Source organism: Zingiber officinale, chromosome 6B (genome assembly GCF_018446385.1).
Source record: "Zingiber officinale cultivar Zhangliang chromosome 6B, Zo_v1.1, whole genome shotgun sequence".
Classification (NCBI taxonomy): domain Eukaryota; kingdom Viridiplantae; phylum Streptophyta; class Magnoliopsida; order Zingiberales; family Zingiberaceae; genus Zingiber; species Zingiber officinale.
This window is the reverse complement of record NC_055996.1, coordinates 105,720,536-105,747,415: the sequence shown is the minus strand read 5'-3', so window position 1 is coordinate 105,747,415 and position 26,880 is coordinate 105,720,536. Positions and strand designations below refer to the sequence as shown.

At 40.3% G+C, this 26,880-nt stretch overlaps 1 pseudogene; it reads right to left on the bottom strand.

Annotated features, from left to right (window-relative positions):
• LOC121988701 overlaps window positions 1-26,880 on the bottom strand; it is a 61,599-nt pseudogene that overhangs the window by 14,070 nt on the left and 20,649 nt on the right.

The window sequence follows — 26,880 nt, the reverse complement described above, 5'->3', positions numbered from 1 at the left end:
ACCATCTTAGATGAATCGACAGACAGATCTGTCCAGCATTGCAGGTGTAACACAGACCAAGACTATTATACGAATTTTTAAATACAATATTGCGACAGATGTAACCGACCCCACCTAGTGGGAAAAGGCTTGGTTGTTGTTGTTGTTGTTTGTAATATTGCTACAGATGTATCTATACCATTTATTATACTAGTACGGTACTTATCCAAAAGTTATCGAGGTGACAAACCAATTACTTGTTCCAGACCATGACTGGGTGAATAGAACTAAATTTTAATTAATTGATAAGCAGAGCTGAATAGGTACCAGAACATTAAAAAATTCATAGATACTACAACTTATATAGCTTGCAATATCAAACTATTGTTCATAACAATCAACTAAAAGCCAAAGATACCTTCAAATTTTGATTGTATAGGTCATAACAGATGCCAGCAAAAAATAGAAAATACTATAGTCTCTTCCCACTCATTCGGACAACTGTTTGCCCTAAGAACTCCTTTCAAACTTGTTCACTACTTTAAATATAGAAGTATGCTCCATTGCAAATTAAGAGAGTAGGCTTAAAGAAGGAGCAACGAATGACCATTATCATAATTTAGATATAAGAATGTTGAGCTTCACTTACCTATGCACGCCTCTAAACCTCCTTTTACTTTCCTCTTAGTACTGTTTGTGCACAATTTTGTTTTATATACACAATGCAATTTATAGAGAGATATCCATTCACAAATGTTCAGTCAAATACTGAATTTAATGACCTATAATGATGTCAAGAATTTGACTAAAAAGTTAAATTTTAGGAGTTATACAACAAAAGTTTACTTTTGTGACAACCAATTTTAATTTTTGACCAAGTATATGTTTCATCCTGTCTGCAAAAGAGTTACTCCTGTATTTAGATAGCAAAGAAGTTGGTGTATGTCTGACTACAAATTCAGAAAGATACATATAAATTGGTTCTTTAAGTCACTAAAAACCCAACAAATAAATAAATTTGCATCATAACTACCAAAGGTATCCATACACCAATGTAAGATCCTAGAAGAAAGAATTCTCACTTGTTGCCATGCTTGGATAGCTTGTCCCCTCTTATCTATCCTTCCAATCAAAAAATCCCGAATAAGTGTAGGGAAATATCGCATAGTTTTCTGGGACCATGTATGCTGACTAGTAGCCATAATCTGCTCCAACAAAGGCTGAAGGTAAAGCATGTGCTCCACCTCAGCAACTCCACGTGTCTTAATGGTTATAGCCAAACTAATTATTGTGATTCGATTAATTGTCTCTGTAAAATCAGTTGGCCCCTGTAAGATCAGCCAAAATAAGAAAGAAATTTGCACTAATCTTTATCTAAATGACATTAATACTAATTCCTCAAGAAATGGTTAAACCTTCAATTCTTTCTTGACCACGAAAAAATCTCGTATTGAGAGAATCAAATTCATGCACAAATTTTCAGCCAATCTAAAATGGCGATGTTCTCCACACTTTCCCTTGATTGTTGAGATTATCTTAGTAACATCATTCATCAATGCCTTACTCTTGCCATAGTACCTGAAAAGATAAAACATTAGCATGATCAAAATTTTAAAATAAAGGTTAGTGAGAATAGACTAATCTGGCCAATGAACAGATCATCTTTACAAATAATCCTAAAAGAAGATCTGACAAAGGGAAGAGAAATAGAGAGGGCTGAGATCTAAGAAAAATATTATTATTTGTTTATAAAAAAAGATGGACGTTAAGTTGATGTACTGTTAAAGCCTTTATTTTACTAGCAGTTTTTTTTATCAACCATTACTCTTTTAATATACTGTTTTACACAGAACCTAACTAGAGTCCAACAGATTTGAATTGAGCTTAAATTAAACCTGAAATGTAATATATGATTCCGTTGAATTTGTTTAGGCTCAGAATAAGATGCTAGCAACAGAAAGGAAATGATAATGTCTCAAATTTAGCAAACGTGAGTTCTTACCCTTTTCATGTGACAAATTTGTTTCAATTAGGTTGCCCATTAATATGTTGATAAATTGGGATATGTTGATTTTGTGCAATTGAAGGGTGGTAAATGGTATCAGATTCGTTTAGGTCAAGGTTAAGTGAGCAGGTTTCAGCAGCTCAACTTCAAATGAGAAAACCCTGAATGAAGGTAGGATGTATGACCCTTTTGATCTCGAGATCATCGCTGATTTGGTTTGGTGGGTCATTATATGTTGATGAAGTTTCTAATGTGTAATTCCAACTTATGATCCATGCAGGATAGCAAATTTTCCCTGATTTGTGTTGGGATCAGCATTTGGTAGTAATTGACATTCAATTTTGTAAGGTCGAATCCAGATTCATAAGATCCACAACTTTGGTTTTAATGATATTATTGACGTTCCTATTATCAAAGTTTGTTGGATGCTAGATCTGTCAGTGGACAGTGCATAAATATGGTTCTCTTGGATTTAAGTCTGGCTTTAGCTGTGTATTCTTAGCAATGATTAATTGATAAATAATTCTTCCCATGTTCTTTTTATAGAGTGATGGAATTTTCTATCTCATTGTGACAATGATTTAGGTGTTAAACTATTCAATTAAGAAGGATGGCGAAATTTATTCAATGTTTTATAAGCTTTTATGTTGATGGAATGATGTATGTGTTAGTGCAATCATGGCTTAATTGTTCATGTCCATCCACATTGTTTTGATGTGTTTGGTAAAAAGTTTGAGTTGGGTTTGTTCATATGACTTGTGTATGTATGAAGTGTATAGGAACTTAATTGGATCAATGACCAGAGGTCCGCTACAAATTGGAGAAGAATGGAATGGGACATCCAAAGGATTGCATGATGAGGAACATAGAGGAGGAAGTGTTGACGACAGCCGAAAGAAGACAAACTACGTAGAGGAGTGAAGGATTGTTGAACGAGCCGAGGACTTAGTGCATCAGAGGGCTTAAGACCTGATGGGTAACGGGAGCTGACTTTGAAAGCAAAATCAACCTACGAAGGTAAGCTCTTAATTGAGTTGTGCGAGTCAAATGCCTTATATTTAGGGTTCAGATAGTTTTTTACTTAGATGTAAGATTACACCAAGAACCAGTGAGTTCAGAGCTTAGCCGATGGTTCAATGAACTGGAAGTTGACTCTGGTCTACTGATGTGCTAAATCCACTCGAGAGTTAACTCAAGCTGAATTGCTCACAAATAGATTGTCTCTCTTTGAAGCCGAGTCAACTGAAATAGATTTTAGTCGAGTTGACTAAAGGGATTGAGTTGATTGGACAGTAAATTGGATTCCCTATTGAATTTGAAAATGAGTTGATTGGAAGAGGATCTTATCCAATTTAATTGACTGACAAGATTTGAGTGTCAATGAAACTAAAGACGGCAATTGATAGATCTTATCCAATCTAATGTAGTATACTACAACATAACACTTAACAAGATAGCTATGTATGGCATGTGATCAATCAATTTACATAAAGGTGTTGTTAGGATATTAGACACAAGTGTTGTGCAATTGGCGTATATTGAATGTTGGTTCAAGGTGATGACAGTTTGCATATAACGATAATCATAGTATTATTAATTCATAATCACTCGCATCAATATAATAATTCACCTTATAACAGAAGATGGATATATATATATATATATATAACAAAAAACCGTCAAATACAATAAAGTGGTACGTGGTTTAGTTTTAAATTTTTAAAAAGATATTATTGTTTTAAGTTTACTATTTCTAGAAGTTCTAGTTTATTCTACACTAGATCATAAAAGATTGGGTTATTGGAGAGCCTATAAAAGAGCCTCTCACCTACTTATCAGTCATTTAATTGCTCGAGCAACAGTATAATAAAGTCTGCTATTTAGAGATGATTTGATCTTGTAAAAATCACAGATTGAGGCACAAAATCTGTGAGATCACTTGCTGAGTCACCCAAACAGTCTCAAGCTGCACCAACCTTATATCTACATCAGAAAACCTTACACTAAATAAAATTGATTAGCGGTTCAGGGAGTTTTTCTCTGAAAATAACTACCAACTAATCCCATTAACCCTATCCTTCCAAACCCAGTTAACAGCGTTATTAACCTCATTATACTAATTACTTAATCTCACTGTGAAGAAGAAAAAAAGAAGACAAAGCTCACGTGGCTTATTTATGGTTTAAGACTAGACAATTAGTTTCGACAATTGATCAAATTGGTAATTCAAATGCCCGGCGTTATGTTTGTTGGAGTGTATACTGAAAGCCTAAGTTTTGTAAACATTCATTATGAATAAAGAATCATATTTGGTCTAATTGTCTACATTTGTTTGTAGTTGTTCATTTAATTTATATTGTAGATAACATAGTATGTGGTGTCACATACAGAAGATGATGCTATCAGTACCTTATAAATTATAAACATTAGCTCACGACTAAAATGGAAAGGAACAAACCATTAGAAGGTCGTAGTGTAATTAGGTATTAGTTTATCTTGACTATACAATTACACTAGTACACTCAGAGTGTATTGAGTAGGACCATTAGAGGTCGTTTCTTTTATACTAACTTTATAAAGGAACAAAGACCTCAGTTATTATGGAAGTTTGTGCTCTTAATCCTAATATAATAACAAGCACATATGTTTGATATTTATTTCTTTAATTTATCAATGGGTGAGATTTAGTTCGATGAATCAATAAACTCGATAAGTTGGGAAATAGTATCACTTATAGTGTGTGTTGTTGATTATAGAAGGAAACTGTGTCCTAGAGATACTAGGTTGATAATGTCCTCAAGAGGAGCTCATAAAGATTGTCATGTTAAACCCTGCAGGTGGACTTAGTCCGACATGATAATAAGGTTGAGTGGTACTACTCTTGGACTTAGATATTAATTAAATGAGTTGTCAGTAACTCACTTAATTAGTGGACATTCGATATCTTAAACACAGGGAGACTAACACACTCATAATAAGAAGGAGCCCAAAATGTAATTTGGGATTGGTGCGGTAGTTCAATGATAGTTCTCTAGTGGAATGAATTATCATTGATAAAATTAAGTTGTGTGTTCGGGCGAACACGGATGCTTAATTTTATCGGAGACCAAAACCAATTCCTCCTCTGGTCCCTATCGTAGCCTCTTATTTATAGAGTTCTATACCCACCTATACCCACCAGGGGCCAGCTAGCTTGGGATCAGCTAGGCCTAGGTATGATTTTGGTGGCCCTAGCTCGAACCCAAGCTAGTGGGGCCAAATTAAATTAAAAAGAAGTTTAATTTTAATTTTATTATTTTGTGGAAGATATAATTTAAAGAAAATTAAAATTAAAATATCTCTTCATAAAAGATCTACAAAGATTAAAGAAAGAGATTAGATCTCTTTCCTTATTCATATGGAGAGATGTTTTATTTTCTCTTTAAAATTATTCACATGTTAATAAAATTAAAATTATAGAAATTTCCTTTTATTAACCATGAAGAGATTTTAAAGAGAAATTTTATTTTTAAAATTTTCGAAACAAATTAGGAAGTTTTAATTTGTTGATTGAAACTCTCCTAATTTGCTCTTTTGATTGTGGCCGACCATTACAAGTTGATTGGGAAATTTTATTTTATTTTTCTCAATTAATTCATATCGAGGAAAATTAAGGAAATTTTATTGTAATTAAATTTCCTAATTCGCTTAGGCCAAGGAATATAAAAGAAGGGTGAGGTGCCTTCACGAGACACAACATCTATTATTTCTCTCCTCTTTGTTCTTGGTGTGGCCGACCATCATCTCCTTCTCTTCCTCTCAGGGCCTCTCCCTCTCCTGGATCTTGTGGTGGCCGGATACTACTGGGAGAAGAAGAAGGAGAGAAAGCTAGCATCTCTTGGAGCTTGGTTAGTATTTTGGTTTTTCTCCTTGGTGAAGTTTTCCTTTGTGGTCGAACCTTGCTTGGAGGAGAAGAAGGTGGTTGGTGGTTTCTCATCTTGGTAGATCGTTGCCCACACAACGTCCGAGGTTAGAAGAGGAATACGGTAGAAGATCAAGAGGTCTTTCTAGAAGGTATAACTAGTAGTTTTTCCTTTTCCGCATCATGCTAGTTATTTATGGAAATAATACCAAATACAAGAGGCTTACGTTCTAGTATTTCGAATATGTTTTTCGATGTTGTGTTCTTTTGTTTCTTTCTTTTCCTTGTGATTGTTCTCTTTGGTTAACCGAAAGTTATTTAAGGAAATTAAATATTAGCTTTCTATTAAAGGTTTTGTCTAGTCGGTGGTGGTTGCTCCCATATCCAAGAAGGTCATGTGCCTCGCCACGTCAGTACTGGGAACCTTTTATGGAAATTAATATTTAATGGAATTAATAACTTAAGGAGACTTGGGTCGAACGTGTTAAGTTCCGCAGGAGATCCAAGTCAAAACCTAAAAGAACAAATAGATTAAGTTTTGGATCAAACGTGTTAAGTTCCGCAGGCGATCCAAAATTTAATTTAAAAGAACACATGGTAGCTAGGAAAAGGTTCAGATCTTTGTACAAAATTTTTGTACAGTGGAACCTATAGGTTTTCCGAGTAGCAACCAACAATGTTAACAGGTATTGCTTGATATTCGAGAATAAAATAAAAAGGGAAAGTAGAAAATAAGATATCTATAGTTACAGAGTCTTTATTCTGTTCCGCTTTCATTGACCAGTAGATAGTAGATAGTAGATAGTAGATAGTAGATACCATTTACATTTGTCCAACCCATGCTTCATAATATTAGCAATAGCCTTTTTAAAGATTCATAACTTCATGCTAACCTAAAATGACTAGCATATGACCATTTTCGAGAAGAACAAGTTATGTATTCATATGTTTGGCCAATCCAACTATTTAGTAGTTGGAAAAAAAATACAATACAGGATGAAATAGAAAATTTAGACAAGATCAAGGCACAAAACAGCTAGACATGGTCTTCATATACTACTTTAACTCGTTCAATGCTTATCTAGTCAAAGTTGTAATTGCAGATCTACAAGATTTCCATCATCAACAAAACTAAATATGAACCATGAAATATCCAAGTTAAATTCTATAAGGAATAAACAACTTTTTTAGATTTTTAGAGCGACCATGGTAAAGGATATCTCATTGTAGCACCTGTATAGAGGAAGTAGTCTGTAGTTTAATATCTCAAGGAGCAATATAGACACTCCAGGCTTGTTCAAAAAAGATGATGATCGTTGGGTCAAATTCTGCAGATACAAAAAACAAAGTTACAAAAGAGCACATTGTTCTAATATATTGCTAGCAAAAAAATAATGTAAATTTATCAATTAGGTAAGGGTTTTTTTCGGTTGAACAATTCAATTTCCTGAACCAGTACAGCAGAGGTCACTTCAGTGAGGTAAATTTCCACAGTTAACAACTCCAATCAGATCTATCATACATAGCATCTCAATTAAGTTGAGAGATGATCAAGATTGTTGCAATAACCAAAGCAAGATTTGATCTTACTGCTTAAGAAGCCAGAAAGGGCATCGCACTAAGCAATTAACATCAGCCAAAACCTTATTATCATCAAGCCTTATTATAAACTACTTGAATTTTATTCCTCCAATAAACTACATGCAAGATTATATTATTAGAAATATTCAAATTAATTAAATCGTTCATTATATTGTTTCCTTTGTGCTATTTTGCCCTTTACACTTTCCACTCTAATAGATTTAATTCTTCTAAGCTCTAACTGTTGAAACTAGCCATCTTCAACTATGTCCATATCATATGACCTATTTGCTCTCATTATAACTATCTATTGGATCTAAACTTAATTGCTCAAAAATATTCATATTTTCTATTTTATCCTTTCTAGTAACTCAGTACATCCATCTTCACAGTCATTGTACAAGCAACTATTTTTTTTCTTTATTTACTTATTTGGTTTAGAGTGAATTAGCTATAAATTTGACTAAGTATCACTGCTATTACTAGCTTTTAGTTCACTAGACAACCCCTTCAATAACACTCTATGTGGTCCTACACTCACAACTACTTGGCATTCAATTTACATTTTTAGTTCACTGCTGTGGTGCTTCCCCAATTGTTACTCATGCATCTTGTCATATGTATTATTTATATGAAGACATGATCCAACTATAAGAACTCATAGTGTGATTCAGTACCATATTGAGCAATTCATCCTTATTCAACTTTATATGTGATCATGTCCGAAAATCGTGAAGAAAATTGGTTGAAGATGTGGCTTCTTGGTTGACTGCTTCTAGACCTCCCTCCGCTCTGCAACAAAAGAAACGTCAGTGCCGAACCATGGAAGGGGTCCCCGACATTGACCCTCCGACGCTCAATTCAGTCACCGGAAAAATGGAAGGAAGCGGAGCAACAGTGGTGCATGGTTATATAGCGCCCCAACGGGCAACATGCACGCTCCTCAAGGCATGAGCACATTCTCCAAATTGTTCTATGAAAAGACATGTCAGAAAAGTGGCTCTATCACCATACCTTAATAACGCACGTAAATCCTGACAAGACAGTAGAAGCCGCCTGTTGACCATGCCTCGTTGTCAGCGGCATTATCTCCCAAAGAGATATCAATGGATATGGGAGGGGCCCCACTGCTTGGCCGAGCAGGGAGCCGCTCAGTCGGGGATCCCCTCTCGGTAGACCTCTGTTGCTTCCTGTAATGGCATGGTTCGGTAGATTATTTCCGCCCGACCGGGTAAGTCGCCTTAATGCTCCACTCCGCGCAAGTGCTCTTGGTTGTATGGGCATTCTACTCGGACAGCCATTCACCGATCAGCAACTGCAGTAGACTCCGCTACTCGGCCCACCTTTGGTGAGTCTGTTGGTTCTCTAGCATTGACCACCCTGATTTTAACCTCCACATTGGTTGTTATCTCCGCCTTTGACCCTCACTTGGTGGGCCTCTTTTATCACCGCATCACAAGCCTTCCCCTCAAGTCTAGTCGAAGGATGTTGTAAGTCCGACTAACTAGACTCGTAGTGTCTTTGGTGACCTCCTGATTAGGCATTCTCTGTTCTCGAGCTTCTGATCAGATTATAGTCTTCTTAGTGGTCGTTCTGCTTTCGTCTTACTGACCTGAGTGTGTAGCTGACGCTCGGATCTAACTTCACAAGCCTAGGTTTTACACTCTCTGCCGCCGCACGCTTGATGTGACAGGCGGATATCCGCTGATGGTGTGACAGACGCCTTTTCAAATTCCATGGCCAGATCTTGTCCTTGTTTTTTGTAACCCATGATCGGACGGCTCGGAGCGATCATTCGCTGGACTTTATAAGCCCTTATTTATTCGTCGTCGTCTTTACACTTCCTCGCGTTTTCGATCTCGAGCACGTTCTGTAAGGCTTCACCTCCTTATCTTTGCCGACGAACTTTCTCAAAGCCTCTCCTTTCTTTCCTTTGCTAAATCCACGCTTCGCTTCTTTCTCGATTTCTTATAGCTGTCTAACCTCACCCTCCTCCGTCCATTCCTGGGCTTTGGTACACTTCCACCGGAACTAAGTTTAACGGGGATGAGATTGACCAGATGATACTCACCTACTGTTTCCCCTCCGACTATCAGATTCTCATCCCCTGGCCCCATGAACCTCCCGTCGGCTTCCTACCCTTCTTTAAGGACCAATTCTGCGTTGGTCTTCGATTTCCCATTCACTCTTTCTTCTCGGCCGGGCGTAAATACTTTCATATATCCCTGCACCAATTGGTGTCCAATTCCTTTAGATTGCTGTGCGGGGTGGTCGTGCTATTTCGTCTGCACGGCATTCTCTTAGTCCCCCGAGTATTCCACTACTTTTACTATCTCAAATTGTCCGAGCCAGGGACCTTTTTGTTTCAAGGCCGAGTGGACTCTGTCTTTTTTGACAAAATGCCGACCTCCAATAAATACTAGAGAGAGCACTATTTTTTCGTTCGCTTTCCCCCTCGGCTAGACTTCCCAACCGGTTAGCAGATGGAAGTGAAGCAGTCTCCGTCGCTCGAAAAATACCAAAGTCGATCAGGCTATCTCCAAGTAGCCTCCAGTTTGGTTGATCAGAAGTATCGCATCCACCGGCTACTGTTAGAGAGTGTCCTTTACGTGTTCGAGCTGAGCCGATCCGCACGCAACTGCCCATGACCTTAGGTATGCTCTGTCTTATCGTTATCTTTGAATCTAACTGATTTTTCCTCCTTTTTTGTAGTTCAACAAATCATGCTGAGGGCACGTCAGCGGCAAGAGCAGGCTCGTGGACACAGAGATTAACACCGCAGGCATTGCCGAGTTGCAGACTCACCGCCTGCAACAGGTCGAGCAATCCAATGACCCAACCAACGAAGTTGGAGGGATCCACGTGCCGGCCAGTAAGGCTGGAGCAAGTCAGACAACGGCTATTGGTACCGCGGCTGCTACAGCTGACCTCCCTCCTGATCAGCCTTCGATGCTACCAATCGTGGTGCCCTCAGAGTCGGCCACCTCCTGCGAACCTCTAATACGACGCAAGAGGCACCGCGGGGAAGCTTCTTCTCGATCAACCACTTCCGCCTTACAGACCCCCGCCCGTACCGATTCACACCCCTCCTTCGAACGGGGTGAGACTTTGTCACCCACCTTTCTCGAGCCGACAGCCGTCCCGATTCCTACATCTGTATCATCTGACCGAACACCTTCTCTGTCCAGGTTACTGTCAGAGACCATATGCGCGCCGCTACTCCTCTTTCCCGACCGCACGAGTATCTACTATCCGGCCATCCCCGATGCCCAAGTCCACGGGCCAAGTGACTTTCGAGCCTTCTGGTCCGAGTAGCCAGAGGCATATACCGGTCATCATCCACTTGCCCACTGATGAGTGGCGCCACCCGGACGACGCCGAGCCCCATTCCCTCGAACACCATATTCGGATCCAAGGGCTACTGGCACAAGTATGGGTCGATGCTTGGCGACCATCTCCCCGGAGGAGCTCGCGAACAGTCATACCTAGAAAGCTACTAGGGTACGTATATTACCCTTATGCTCACCTGTTTATTTCCCAATCAGCATTTACTAACTTATTTTTTCTGCAGTTTTGGGTCGAGAGTCTGGCCATGTGCCAGAGACTAGCCTTTTTGGAGCATGAAGTTCAACAGCTGCGCGCTCCAAGCACCCCATCAAAGGCTTCCCGGGCGCGTTTGGAGCAGTTGACTGGCGAGGTGACCCAACTGAAGGCCGATCTGGAGAGGAGCTCCAAACAACTTCAAGCTTAGCAGAACAAGAGTGTCGAACAGACCACGCGAATTGAGAGACTCAACAAGCAGCTTAGCAACTTTAGCTCAAAATCAACTCCGCCAATACCCGAAAGCTTCGAGTTATAGAGGACTTAGAGATTAAAAATAAAGAGGCTAGGGTCTTGGCGCAAAGTCTGAAGGATGCTGAGGCCGCTCTGGTCACCGAGTGGGAGAGCTGATCGGAAGAGCAAGTGGCTACTAAGCTTCAGCTCGACGCCAAGGATACGCTGAAAGCCGAGTTGGAGGCGTCCCGAGCGGCCTTCAAAATTTACCAAGATGCAGAGCACGGCCGGTTTGAAGTTTTCAAGCGTGATTATCTCCGTTCGGACCCCTTCAACGACCAACTCACTAATCGAGCGCTTTGCCTCTTCAATTTTGGTATCGATGGGCCCTTCAATAGCTGAAGGATGGCGGTTTCTCCCTCTCGCGATGAACAACAAGATCATAAACAGAGAAAAACTGACCGAGTCATTGCCAAACGATGTGCTCGACTATCTTGAGTAATCCTTCTCTCTGTTTCGCAAGCCGCTTTTTGTACTCTCTACAGATGTGCTGTAAAAATTTTTCTAAGTGTCAATGAATGAACATTCATTCGACGCCTCCTCCTTTTGTTAAATTTTGTAAGTATTCCTCCATGTATCGCCGTTCGGCCCAGTGGAGCTATCTAGCGTCTTGACCACCTTATAACGTTTTGTGAAAATTTTCTAAGTATGCATTCTTGCACCTCCGCTCGTCAATGTAACTAGTTGGCGAGCCGTACAACCGCTTGTTTCGGTGTTTGCCGAACAACCTCTATGTTTTTGTTAGCGAGAATCTTTTCTGCCAATCGGTAGTAGGACCGGTGTTTATAGTCGTCACATGACTTATCATTAGTTGTGATCTCAGGTTTATAGCCGTCACTTAGCTGTTATCATCGACAGGAGGGTTTATAGCCGCCGGTCGATTGTTGCTTCATCAACAAGGGTTATAGTCGTCGCTCGACTGTTGATTACGTAGACCAGGGTTTATAGTCACCGCTCGACTGTTAACGTAGACTAGAATTTATAGTCGTCGCTCGATTGTTGACGTAAACTAGGATTTATAATCGTCACTCGACTGTTGTTTGCGTAGACCAGGATTTATAGTCGCTGCTCAACTTTTGATTGCGTACACTAGGATTTATAATCGTCGCTCGATTATTGACGTAGACTAAGATTTATAGTCACCACTGAACTGTTGATTGCGTGGACATGAGTTTATAGTCGTCGCTCGACTGTTGATTGTGTAGATATGAGTTTATAGTCACCGCTCGACTCTTAACTTGGTCGAACGACACAATAGTCTGGAACACTTGGGATCTTTATTCATTATTTTCCTGCACACACAGGACATACATTCATACAAGTATATCTAGATTTAACCACAAACCTCTCACCCGACCTTATAAGGCTAGAGATGATTTGTGCTCCAGGCCCGCTCGAGCCTTCTCCTGTCTTCGTCCTGCAGGTAGTAGACTCCCGAGTGGAGCTTCTGAATTACTCTGTAGGGTTTTCCCCAAGAGGCTTCTAGCTTGGTGACATCGCTGACCGACTTCACCCTTTTCCATACCGAGTCGCCGACCTGTAACGATCTCGGGATTACCCTCCTATTGTAGTTCTGCTTCATGTGCTGCCTGTACGCCATGAGCCAGACGACGACCTTATCCCGTGCTTCATCTACCAAGTCAAGCTCAATGAGTCTTCGTTCGACGTTTCCATCGTCGTAGAGCTGCATACGGTCGAACTCTACTCCCATTTCCACTGGAACCACTGCTTCACCTCCATACACCATATGGAATGGGGCGACACCTGTCGCCTCTCTTGGTGTGGTGCGATAGGCCCACAATACGCTGGGGAGTTCAGCGGCCTCCAGCATGGTCGAGCCGAGCTCATAACTCTTTGAGGATTTCCAGTTGGTGACTTCCGCCATAGTTCTAGGAGTAGGCCACTGAGGTGAAAGCCTGCGCAATGTCATAGCCTTCGCACCACTCCTTGAGCCTCCGTCCTGCGAACTGTCTTCCGTTGTCTGAGACGAGCTGGCGAGGGATGCCGAACCGACATAAGATATTTTGCCATATAAATTTGATGACAATATGCTTGGTTATCTTGGTTAGCGGCTCGGCCTCTACCCACTTTGATAAATAATCTACTGCAACGAGTAGGAATCTTCGTTGACCAGTTGCTATTGGAAATGGTCTAACGATGTCCATGTCACTGGTCGAATGGACAAGACACCCACTTTGATAAATAATCTACTGCAACGAGTAGGAATCTTCATTGACCAGTTGCTATTGGAAATGGTCCAACGATGTCCATGTGGTCGAATGGACAAGACACTGTGGACGCTTTCAACTTCTCGGTGGATCGGTGCGGAATGTTATCATACTTTTGACATGACAAGCAAGTGGCCACTATCCGAGCAGCGTCATCTTGCAATGTGGGCCAAAAGTATCCTGCCAACAGGATCTTTCGGTCCAGTGATCTGCCGCCCGAGTGACTTCCGCAGGAGCCTTGATGAACCTCTTGCAAGATGTATTGAACGTCCTCCATTCCGACACACTTGAGCAACGACCTTTAGAAAGCTCTTTTATATAGCTGATCCCTGATCATGATAAACCGACCGGCCCTCTTTTTCAACAAGCAAGCTTCCTCCTGATCGGCTGATGTGACGCCTGATCAGAGGAACTCTGTCAGTGGTGTCCTCCAATCGCTTGGGAAGTTTATTTCGTCCATCCTACCGATATGCGCCACCAGTGAGACCTGTTCAACCAGCTGATATGTCACGATCGGTGATAATGAACTAGTTAACTTAGCCAGCTCGTCAGTGGCCTGGTTGTTCGATCGAGGGATCTTCCAGATAACCACTTCTTGAAAACTAGCCTCCAACTTTTCGAAAGCTTCGGCGTATAGCTTGAGTCGAGCATTACTTATCTTAAACATGCCCAATAGCTGTTGAGCCGCTAGCTTTGAATCTGAGTGGATGAGGACTCTCGTAGCTCGTACATGTCAAGCCTCTTGTAAACCAGTTATCAAAGCCTCATACTCAGCTTCGTTATTTATAGCTCGATAATCCAGCCGCACGGACAACTGCATCCTGTCTTCTCGCGGCGAAATCAAGAGAACGTCGATCCCGCTACCTTGCCGAGTGGATGAGTCATCTACATGTATCTTCCAAGACGCGTCCGGCTCGGCGCTCTGGTCCTCAGTGACAAAATCAGCTAAGGCATGGGTCTTGATCACTGTCCACGGTTGATATTGTATGTCAAATTTGCTTAACTCGGTGGTTCATTTGATCAGCTGTTCGGATGCTTCTAGGTTAAGGAGGACTCTTCCCAGTGCACTGTTGGTCATCACTACGATCGGATGTGATAGAAAATATGGTCAGAGTCTCCGAGTGGCAAGTACTAATGTTTATGCCAATTTTTCGAGACTCGTGTAACGGGATTCTGCATCTTTTAATACATGACTTAGAAAATACACCGATTTTTGCTCAGAGTCGTTCTACCACACCAACGTCGAGCCAACCGCATATTCTGTGGATGACAAATAAATCCAAAGCGGCTCGTCGGCATTGGGTTTCGCCAATACAGGTAAGGAGGTAAGGTACTCCTTAAACTCTTCCAACACCTTGTCGCACTCAGTGTCCTACTGAAACTTCGTCGCTCAACGCAGTATCTTAAAGAACGGGTGACTCCGGCCGGACGATTTGGAGATAAATCTCGATAATGTTGTGATCCGTCTGGTCAGCCGTTGGACCTCCTTCAAGTTGCGGGGTGAGGGCATGTCCTGCAACGCTTTCACCTTTCTCAGATTCGCCACAATCCCTCGTTCAATGACGATATAGCCTAAGAAGCGGTCACTCTTTGCTCCAAAGAGACACTTGTTTGGATTTAGCTTGATTCCATACGCAGCTTGATTCCATACGCCCTTAAAGTTTGGCTGAGCATACTGCTCCCTGGAACGACACAATCCCTCGAAGGGATTTTATTAAGATATCGTTGACATATATCTCCATGTTACGGTCGATCTGCCGTCGGAACACCTTGTTCATCAACCTTTGATAAGTGGTGTCGGCGTTCTTTAGTCCGAACGGCATGACATTGTAGCAATACGCACCGTTAGCCGTGATGAAGTTGACCTTCTCTTGATCTTCCCGGACGAGCGACACTTGGTGGTAACCTTGGTATGCGTCAGCATGCAAATTAGCTCGCAACCCACAGTAGAGTCCACAATTTGGTCTATCTGAGGCAGGAGATAAAAGTCTTTTGGGCAGGCCTTGTTCAGATCGCGAAAGTCGATGCAAACTCGTCACTTGTTGCCTGACTTGGAGACCAACACGACGTTGGCAAGCCAGCTCGAAAATTGCACCTCGCAGAAGTGGTCGACTTCTATCAACTTCTCTATCTCCGCTAAGATGATTTGGTTCTGTTCCGCACTGAAGTCCCTCTTCCTCTATTTCACCGACCGAGAGTCCGGTCGGACATGAAGCTCGTGTTGAGCCACGCTTGGCGAGATGCCCAGGAGCTCATGTGTTGACCAAGCTAACACATCATGATTTCGCCTAAGGCAAACGACCAGCTCTAAGTCTCGGGGGTCGAAGCTGATATTAGATCCCTCGGCCTTTTCCTTGCTGTATCCAACCGCATATATCTCTAGCCGCCGGGCATGCGACTTTCTCGCTGGGTTGGAATCATCGTCGGTCAGCCCATCGGCGATCATTCCAATTTCACTCCGAGCGGCATTGCTCCGGGTTTCCTCCTCTCAAGCTGAAGGTCTGTTCCACTCAGCAGAAGCTCGGGCGGGACTTGTGTTATTTCTCCTTTGAGGCTGATGATGGCGTTGTTCGGCCAACATTCTCTCTTCATCCCTCCGCCTGGCTGATCGGCGGCGATAATGCCGATCGGGAGATGGTAACCGACGGCTATATCCTCAAGGAGCCGGTTTGCTTGAAATTGGCGTCCGGTCGTATCAGTCACGCGTGTTATGCGTCACCGACTGATGGAAGGAGCAAAACAACGGCACTCATGACTTGCCTTTCGCACTTTCGGGTGACCTGCTGCTACATGCAGCACGGCATGTGTTCTAGGCTCCGAGTGCGGCTGCGCTACTCCCGATCGAGGGCCCTTGGGTGGTTGATAATTGGTGGTAGGCTGTCGTTCCAGGGAGCAGTATGCTCAGCCGACGCTTCCTTCCTCCACGCCGCTTGGGCTTCCTCCACGTTTATGTATTCAGTGGCCCGCCTGAGTAGGTGGTCGAAGTCTTTTGGCGGTCTCCGGATGAGGGAACGGAAGAATTCTCCTTTGGTAAGCCCTTGGCCAAAGGCATTTACCAATATCTCCGAGGAGACCAATGGAATATCCATGACCACCTGGTTGAACTGCTTAATGTAAGCCCTCAGTGCCTCCTTGGGCCCCTGCTTCAACGCGAACAGATTAACACTTGTCTTCTGGTAGCGACGACTACTGGTGAAGTGGTGCAAGAATGTCATTCGAAAATCTTTGAAACTGTGAATTGTTCAGATCGGTAGACGTCTGAACCAGCGTTGAGCTGATCCTGAAAGGGTGATGAGGAAGACTCAGCACTTCACTCCGTCGGTGTACTAATGGAGTGTGGCCGCGTAATTGAACTTGGCCAGGTGGTCGTCCGGATCGGTCGTTTCATTATATTCCCCGATCGTCAGTGGTGTGTAATGTTGGGACAGGGGGTCGTCCAAGATCCCCTAAGAGAACTGTCGGTTGATCCGATCGGGCGAATCATCATTTCTTGGTGCTTTCCCTTTCCGTGCGTCCCGAACGGGCGCGTCGTCCGAAGAGGGTCCTGGTTCCCTGTCCACTCGGCACGGTTCCTCTGATGGAGTCTAGAACAACGCGCGATAAAAGGGGATCAGCGCATTGGGCACGTCCCCATATATGTCAATAGGCTTCTTATTCTACCCCCGAACGAATACATGTTCCGCTCGGTCTGTATCCGGCTTGCTAACCCGCTGCTGATGCCACGGGCTCATGTACCTGGCGCTCAACTAGTGCCTATTGTTGTTGTTGCTCCACCATTTTTACTGCTCGGGCTTGTATCAGCATATCTAATTCCTCCGTCAATGTCATTGTCGTGAGCCGTCCAGCGTCCTCCATCTTCGCGTTTCAAATACAGGCTACATTCCTACAGACGACACCAATATGATCCTGTCCGAAAATCGTGAAGAACGCTGGTTGGGGATGTGGCTTCTGATTGACCGCTTGTAGACCTCCCTCCGCTCTGCAACATAAGAAACGTCAGTGCCGAGCCAAGGAAGGGGTCCCCGGCATTGGCTCTTCGACGTTCAAGTCAGTCATCGGAAAAATGAAAGTAAGCGAAGCAACAATAAGCACAGGCGTGAATAGTGAATAACACGAACCTCTGTCGGTGCATGGACCCCTTTTATATAACGCCCCAGCAGGTAATGTGCATACTCCTCGAGGCATGAGCACATTCTCCAAATTGTCCTATGAAAGAACATGTCAAAAAAAGTGGCTCTGACACTATACCTTAGCTTCCCTGATAAGACAGTAGAAGCTTCTGTCGTACGATCCGTCTGTTGACCAAGTTTTCGTTGTCAGCGACATTATCTCACAAAGGGATATCAATAGATATGAGAAGGGTCCCACTGCTTGGCCGAGCGGGGAGCCGCTCGTTAGGGGATCCCCGCTCGATAGACCTCTGTTGTTTCCTGCAATGACTTGGTTCGGTAGATTGTTACCGCCCGACCGGGAAAGCACTCCAATCGCCTTAACGCTCCTTCGCTCCGTGATGAGCACCTGATGTTCTTGCCGTAGTGCTCTTGGTTGTACGGGAGTTCTGCTCGGACTAGTCATTCGCCGATCAACAACTACAGTAGACCTCCACTGCTCGGCCCACCTTTGGTGAGTCCGTTGGTTCTCTAAACCGTCCTGACTTTGACCTCCACGTTAGTTGCTATCTCTGCTTTTGACTCTCTCTTGGTGGGTCCCTCTTTATCACCGCAACAATATGAATCAATAAAAATTTGACACGATAGTCATGGCAACACTAATAAACAAGCAAAGCCATGGATTTTCCATTTCTGTTTTAAAACATTGATCACGGACGCTAATGACAAGCCACTAGATCTGAATATTACACATCAAGATTTGACTTCCAACATGCCCCAACCAAATCTGAAAGTTCACTGGACAAGAAAACAAGTGCAAGCAATACCCCATGAAAAGCGAACCTATTTATATGGAATATATAATTGCCTTTGCTTGACAAAAAAAGGGAGAAATTTTCATTAATATATTTGCATATACCATGTATTTACTAAATATAAGCCATCTAGCATTCACCCTATCCGTGTTTCAGTTCTATCACGACAATGTAAGGGGGTCAACAGTCACAAATTATACCGTGAAATGAGGGTGAAATAAGGAGTGAGGAGCAATAAGCAGCAATCTGACATAGGTTTCGACCATGGCAATGCTAGGGATGGCCTACAACAAAATGTTGTCAAAATTAGTCCACAGAAATTGCATGTTGATTGATCACAACCACATTTTTGATATAATTTATTCAATTTTAAAATAAATAAGTAATCCAGCAACAAAATGAAAGATGCCATCACTAGTATGCAAAATATTGCATGTTGATTAAACATAACCAACATCTTTGATGTAATTTATTCAGTTTGAGAATCAAATAGTTGTATTAACTAATGCTAACCTAGTAGGTGGAAACAAGATTGAAGTTTCAGGGGAAAAAAAATTCTCCAACCAACCGATACAATTTAGCAGTAATATCAACCAGAAAATATAAACACAATCTAATGCAACCAATCTGGCAAAAACAGGATCTGATTGTCTGAACACATAGATGGTAGTTTCTGCATGGTGCTTAATAATCTATTGGACAATAGTTCATGCAAGAAAAACATTGGTGCACGAGGTTTAAGAATGTCCAAGGTTGATGCTTAAGAACTCTAATAAACTTGAATAAAGGTCCCACAATTTAATCTCTTAACACCTCCAGAAATTAGCAGGATAAAAATAAAATCCAAGATCCTAACCAGCATATTAAGTTAATTCTTATAATTTGCAATTTTATATATAGAGGATAACGTGTTAGCTTTGAACAGGTGAGTTATTACAGTGTTAAGATACCATAACATGATTTTTCTCATTCTGAATGAAATATCTACCAGCCTGTAACTAGGACTCTAGTATCTAGGAGTAGGATGCCTCGTAAGTTTTTGCAAGTGGATAACAGGAGTATCAGTGTTGAACTAGGAGTGATAGTGTTATATTGTTTAGTTTTTGAAGGGTCTAATTATGATTTCTAAAAAATTGCAGACATTTTCAAAAATGCAAATTTAATTAACCTAATCCTACTGCACAAACCTGTGGCTTATTCATTTGACTCCATTTTGACAATTTTGCAGTCAAATGTAATAAATTGGTGTTTGTTGACACTAAAGGAGTATTGTGGTCATTTGGTTCCATTTTAATGGATAAACTGAGGGAAACTAATAGGCCCATACTTGGTATGTGCATCAAGAAGATGTCGTTCCAGCCCAAGCTCATCTTTGATTCATGCCTGGGGCAAGCTCAAGCACATGCTGTATTTGTGTCACCCAACATCAATAAAGTATTGCCTATGACAAGTGAATCAAGTTTTATGTAAACTTCTATGATCAAGACCAAGCAAGAAAAAGCTCATCATAGAGGTAGGGCTGGAGTTGCAAAGAGTAGAGGTTGAGTAGAGAATTGGCAATAGAGGTGAAAGTTGAAGCGAGGAATTGTGGATAAGGTGAGTATATGAATAAGGGTAAAGGTAGGAATTAGAGGGAAGTGGAGTGAAGAATGGAGGAAGTGCAAGTGGCAAACTCAGTTGTGGTAATAATTTGATACATGTGATCACCTATTAAGTTAGTACCTAATAAGCTAATAAAAAAACTAAAAATCAAAATACTTGCTATTACTAGTTACACAATTACTTAGCCTTTATTAATTAAATATTATTGATTTATTAACTATTTAATTAAAATATTTTCATTATTTATAAAAAATAACTATTAATTATTGCTTATAGTTTACTACTAATTATTATTTAAGCATTTTCCATTATGGTTCATTATTTAGATATTTTTCAACTTGCTTCAATAAAATTTAGGGTTTAGGGTTTAGATAAGGCTTGGTGGTGGTTGTTGTTGTTATTGCTTCAGCAAAATTTAAATTTAATTGACCATGAAACTGTAAATTTCTTATTGTAGAGAAAATAAATCATGTAGGAGGAGATGCGAGAGGTGGGCCTGACCTAGAACTAGGTCAGCATGGTCCAACCTTTGCCAACCCTTATCATGTGTTAACTCGGTTTGGTATTCACTAATATAAGCTGATATTAAAATCAGTATTAACATTGAAATTTCTAAACTTATAAGTTCATTATAAAAGAAAAGATAAGATGAAGATTAACTCAAAATTATGAGAACTTTGTGTAGAACCATCCCAAGGCTGCGTGTCTTGAGTGAAAAAGACCTTGACATCCAAAGCACTTGTTCTTAACTCCTAACAATCTTTGATTATTACTTATCTAACAAAAAATATCCATTATTTTTCTTACACTAGTGAAAGTGATTCATGCAGCCCGCCATATTAACAAAGTCTGCGACCATATAATAGTGCATGATAAAAGTGGCCACAGATAAAAGCGTAGTTCTTTAGAAAAGTTTTCCAGTGTATAAATTTTCTATACCTGACCGAGAAATATGGCTTCTTCAAGTTGAAATGCAAGCTTTGAGCATAAATTGATTGACAACCCGGAAAGTAATGTCATAGATAGAGGGTAAGTTTCTCGCATCATCATCATCCTATCATTAGGTTGCATATTAGGTCCTTGTAGGATTTCTGTTACTCCAGCTGATGAAAGCCAATTCATAACTGCTTCACACGTTTGCTGATCCATTGTAAAAGAGAGAACCCAAAACATTCCCATAGATCGATCATCTAAACTCATAAAATCCAATGTACGTTCTCCTGAAACAAATTATAGGGAATAAAATTCTATGATTGCCAAATTAAGCAAATGGAACATCTAGATAGCTCAGGAATCAAGCATCACTATGATTAATTCAGATGTCATAGATATGTCGGAATCAGGCATCCTCTTGGACATGATGTGTATACATGCACAAGAAATGTCGGAAGTACGAATGCACCAAGATAGCAACAAAACAAAAGTAGATATGAATAGCCCAAGATAGCAGGTAGATACTATTAACACCTCTCTGAAGATGTCTCAAGTATATATATATAAAGTTTAGGCCCAAGATAGCAGAATCCTTCCGTGCAGACACAATCAACATAACAAATTGTTAGACATTGAAGAGATTCTTGTATTGCCGACTGAAACCATCTCTGACATTTTATTTGACCCATAGTATTATTTGTAGAATCTTCAAGTCCACGAGATGCTTATAAAATCTTCATCAATGCAAAAATTCCAAATTATCATCTTCGCTAAATCAGATGGCCAGTTTGTCTTATAGATGATCCTCATGGACCATAATAGGATGTCTGCTAGGCAATGGATAATTCAAGATGCATGATTTAATCTGAGTCGAATGGATGAGTACTTAACCAAGGATCCTGATGGTATGCAATAATTAGTGAGCAATACTCCAGTTTTGAGGGATGGATGCATATATTGACAAGAAGAATAAGATGCAACAGCATTTTCGCAGATCTAGAAGGGATAGAGAAAATTTTCTGGCCCTTGAGTTGAAATGGGCTACTGAGGTAGATGGAGAGCTCAATGATGACTTCACAAATGAGGTACATCCAAGCATGCAACAGTTAAGTTCATCTAGAAAAAGTTCATGAGAACAATTGGCAATCAGTTGGACGAATTGTGTGAGGGAGGTGCAGTCAACTGGGAGCAAGATGAGGAGGGAATATCCACAGAGGGATCCCAGCAGTGGCAAAGTACCAAGATACGCAGTAGATATCTTACAATAAAGGTGCATCCAATCCCAAAGCCAACAATCGAATGCTTGGTGGAGAATGTCTAAGCAAATAACCTGGCTGATGAAAGATGATCATATTGAGATCCCAGAAGGATCTATGTGGGAAATATCGTAGTTCTTCACCAAGATATTAAGCCTTCTGCAAAAAGGAGACAACAAAGGCACTAAGCAAAGAAAAAGCTAAAGTTACACGTGAAGAGGGAGAAAATGTGATGGGGATCCATCTTAGGGAAGACTAATTCCTTCATAGAGCAGAGGTAGAAGCAATATGGCAAAATGTGGTGGAAAAGAGAGTTGAAGAGGGCAAGCCAGGAGGAGCTCAAGAAACACTTCAGTGCAACTAGATATTAACAGACATTGAGAAAGCCAGTAGAGGTACACTACCGATGCTAAAAAACATCATGATCGTCAATGACTTGACCGAAGGACCATCACCCCATCAAACCAAGAACTCTAGTGGAGAATCAAAGAGAGATGACTCTTAAATGCAATGGAATAAGGAATATTTAATGATAATTTTCAAGTCTTGAGCTCAAGCTAGTAAGAAAGGAAATTTGTATGCGTATATATAGAAAATTGAAGTGTCAATACAACAAAATAGCAACAGAACAAATTTAGATATGAAATTGAATAAAATGGAACAAAAATAGCTATGAATGATGAATACACCATATAACAGTTTTCAGTAATACAATAGACTAAAGGCGTAGGAGCATATCCAACCAGGCTCTCCTATATGCTTGTGCCTTTGTGGAATAAGAATGGCCTAACAATTATCACAGACATTCTGGTTATTGGAGGTTATCAAAGCGAGCCTTAACTTTTCTTTGCTGTTTAAAGTAAGTATGATGCAAGCATCAATTTCTCCACGATGTGAAAAAAAAGGCCAAGGTTTATCAGGATATAGAAACAAGCATTGGAAGCAAATAATGAATATTTTTGCAAGGATATAGAGAAATATAAGTGCCTTTGGTTACTTGTCTCCACCATTCATCTATCTGCTTTCCTTTCTGAAGCTGATCATTGTTGATGTACTCCCTAATTGAAGTGTTGAAAGACCAAATACGTACAGTTTGACTGCTACTAATCAAATCCAATAGAATTGCTTGAGGACTGACATTACTTGGATCAATATTCTTATCTTCTTTATGAAATGAAATGAACTTTTTTGTAGTCTCCACCTGACATACCACAGCAGCATAAATCTAAATTATAGATTTATAGATGCAAATGAAACATAATATTAGATGCAAACATAACATAACATTACAAATTAGAGGAGCTACAACTCTTAAATAGATTTAGATTTGAGTATATTCCAGATACTCAAAAACTTCTCACAAATTAGATAAATTTCTTATTTTATAAAGAATAAGTCATGTTATCAATCTATAAAAATGGGTTAGGAATACAATTTTCAATCTGTCATGTACATCTAATCAACTCTTATCAATTTTATTTGTCGCTTCACTAGTAGATTTTTATTTTTCTTATAACATTGCAAACCATGTCGGTATTTTAAAAGGTCCTTATCATATTAACTTCTTGCATGTTTCTAATTGTCTGATATTTTGATGCAGAGAAAACTGAATCCTATCACATCAAAGGCCTATTAAATTTTGTTTTTGGCATAGGAATGAATGATATAACACAAGAATCCAAAAACTCCTGACCCCTTCAATCTCACTCTTTATTCTAATAATCTTAATGATTTCTTCACTTTAACCAGGCACTCTGTATCAACTTGTCCAAATAGTTACATGTGCAATACAAATATGAAAATACCTAAATAACTCAACAAGAGTATGATGCACCATGCAACACTATACAACTTTTATTCCTAGGTAGCCTAACTTTTCACTAATCAACCTAGTCAAGCAACTTTCGTAAAATTATATTATAAGTGACAAATTATGATCCTAGATTAACAGCAAAGTGTGATGTCAACCTCAACCAAATAGGTAAGAAGATATAAAGATGAAAATTTTATTTAAATCGATTGTTCTGTTTCTTATAGAAAGGCAAAGAATGTAGAAACATAATAGGTCAGGTAGCAGTCCTTTTATGATTAACAAAATGAAAAGGATGACAGTTTTGCATCCAAACCAGCTTCTTTGGGTCTGAACTCAATGTATTCATCATAAGCTCAATGCGAATAATCTGTGCAAGCAGCCAAGTCACATGATTACTATGCAGAATCTGTTGGTCACCTCTTGTGATTCGAGAGGTGAGTTTGTTAATGAAATCAAGAAAATCAATGCATCCATTCTTCATTAGAAAGAAGAAAATGTCTGCAAATATAAGCCATTCCTGCCAGCATTGTGTTTCTGGGAAAGTGAAAAAGGACATGGATAGTTATTCTCCGAAAGAGCAATAAGAACATCTGTCTCAGAAAAAAGTTCCTTTTTTCAAGAAATCAGAAAATACAAACAAGAGCAGCATGTTTTGTAGAATTACTGAAAAGCTTCAATAAGCATTAACTAAGGTTAAAATAGATTTTTTTAATTGTTAGTGTCACTGATTGTACAAGTTTCTCACACCTACAATTTTTAAGTTCTATGTTGGTCTTTAGTTATATAATGTATTTTATCCAAAGTTTCATATCCACTGAGAAAGTTTAAACATATGTGCAGAAAGTAATTGCTTTCTTAACAGACTTTTAAAGAACATAATTTGTGATTGATTTCTTAATGTCCTTTTGAAAAACATAAACTGGTATAGAAAAATGCAATAAGTCTAGAATTTCAAGATTGTAGGATATCTTTGTCTCTAGAATAAATAAAAAATAAAAAAAGCAGTCTAATGCACGAAGCTCCCACCAATGTGGGGTCCCGGGGAAGGGTGTACGCAGCCTTCCCTTACTTTGCAAGAGACCCGAATCCGTGACCTTCAAGTCACATGGCAGCAACTTAATACATATTGGCCCTAAGCTGCAACTGAAATGTTAGTGAATCAGTGAAGTATTACAAACTGAGACAGTGCTGTAACATCTACAGCAAAGGTTTTAAAACAAGAGAAAATATGCACTAGTGAAATATGTAGTCATCCCTTCCCTCAGACAACAAGTTAATGAGTGACTTGGGAACGGAATTTGAAATCATCAGATCCCTCAAACACCAAGTTAGGGGATATTTATTTTATTCACCCTCGAAAAGAGGCAGCCTAATGAATCAGAGATTCTATTATAAATAGTACTGTTTAAAGCAAAACCTAAAATCTCGTGTCATAGGAACCCCACGAGTTAGACCTTTATATAGAAAAGAAGATATACACCAAAAGACTAAAATACCCTTTTACTTATTCTAACACTTCCCCTCAAGCTTGAGAATATAGATTATATACACCAAGCTTGTTACATATGTAGTCAATCCGGGGACCTCTAAGTAATTTAGTGAATATATCTGCTAGCTGATCATTTGAGTTGACAAAGCTAGTAGATATTTCTCCATATATGACTTTCTCTCTGACAAAGTGACAGTCAACTTCAATATGCTTTGTTCTCTCATGGAAGACTGGATTTGAGGCAATATGCATAGCGGCTTGATTGTCACATATGAGTGACATTTGTATAACCTCTCCAAACCTTAGTTCCTAAAGCAACTGTTTTAACCATATAAGTTCTTGACTAGCAATAGTCATAGCTCGATATTCTGCCTCTGCACTGGATCTTGCCACAACATTCTGTTTTTTGCTTTTCCAAGAAATAAGGTTACCTCCGACAAATATACAAAATCCAGAAGTGGACCTTCTATCAGAGGGAAATCCTGCCCAATCTGCATCAGAATACCCTACGACTTGAGTATGTCCTTTGTCTTCATATAAAAGACCCTTTCCTGGTGCACCCCTGATATACCGAACAATGCGAGTTACTGCATCCCAATGTTCTTTGCATGGAGAGCTAAGAAACTGACTTACTACACTCACTGCAAATGAGATATCCAGACGAGTGACAGTAAGGTAGCTTAGTTTCCCTACCAATCGCCTATACCGTTCAGGATCTGAAAGAGGCTCCCCCTGATTTGGTAGGAGCTTGACATTAGGATCCATGGGATTGTCGACTGTCTTTGAGTTTAACATTCCTGTTTCTTCCAGGATATCCATTGCATACTTCCTTTAGGATATAATGATCCTATCTTTAGACTGTGTCACTTCTATCCCTAGAAAATATTTGAGTTTGCCGAGATCTTTTGTCTGGAAATATTTGAAAAGATGTTGTTTTACTTGTGAAATTCCAAGATGATCATTACCTGTGATGACAATATCATCAACATAAACCACTACATAGATGCAACCAAGGGTTGAAAATCCGTTCCGTGCCGGGCGGCACGAACTAAATTTACCGTTCTGCCTGGGGAGCGAAACTGGCACCGCAAGCGCAGACGTTTCGAGCAACAAACGTGAGCGTCCTGAATTGTCGCCAGTAGCTTCTGGCATCGCCGGAATCTTTTGACGGCACCAGAAGCATTGCGAATTGCAGCAATAGACAGAAAAAGACGCACAGAAGACATCTTGGCAACAGGAGAAAATGTGTCGCCATAATCCAATCCAAATACCTGAGTATAGCCTTTAGCGACAAGACGAGCCTTAAGCCGATCAACCGTGCTGTCTACACTAACT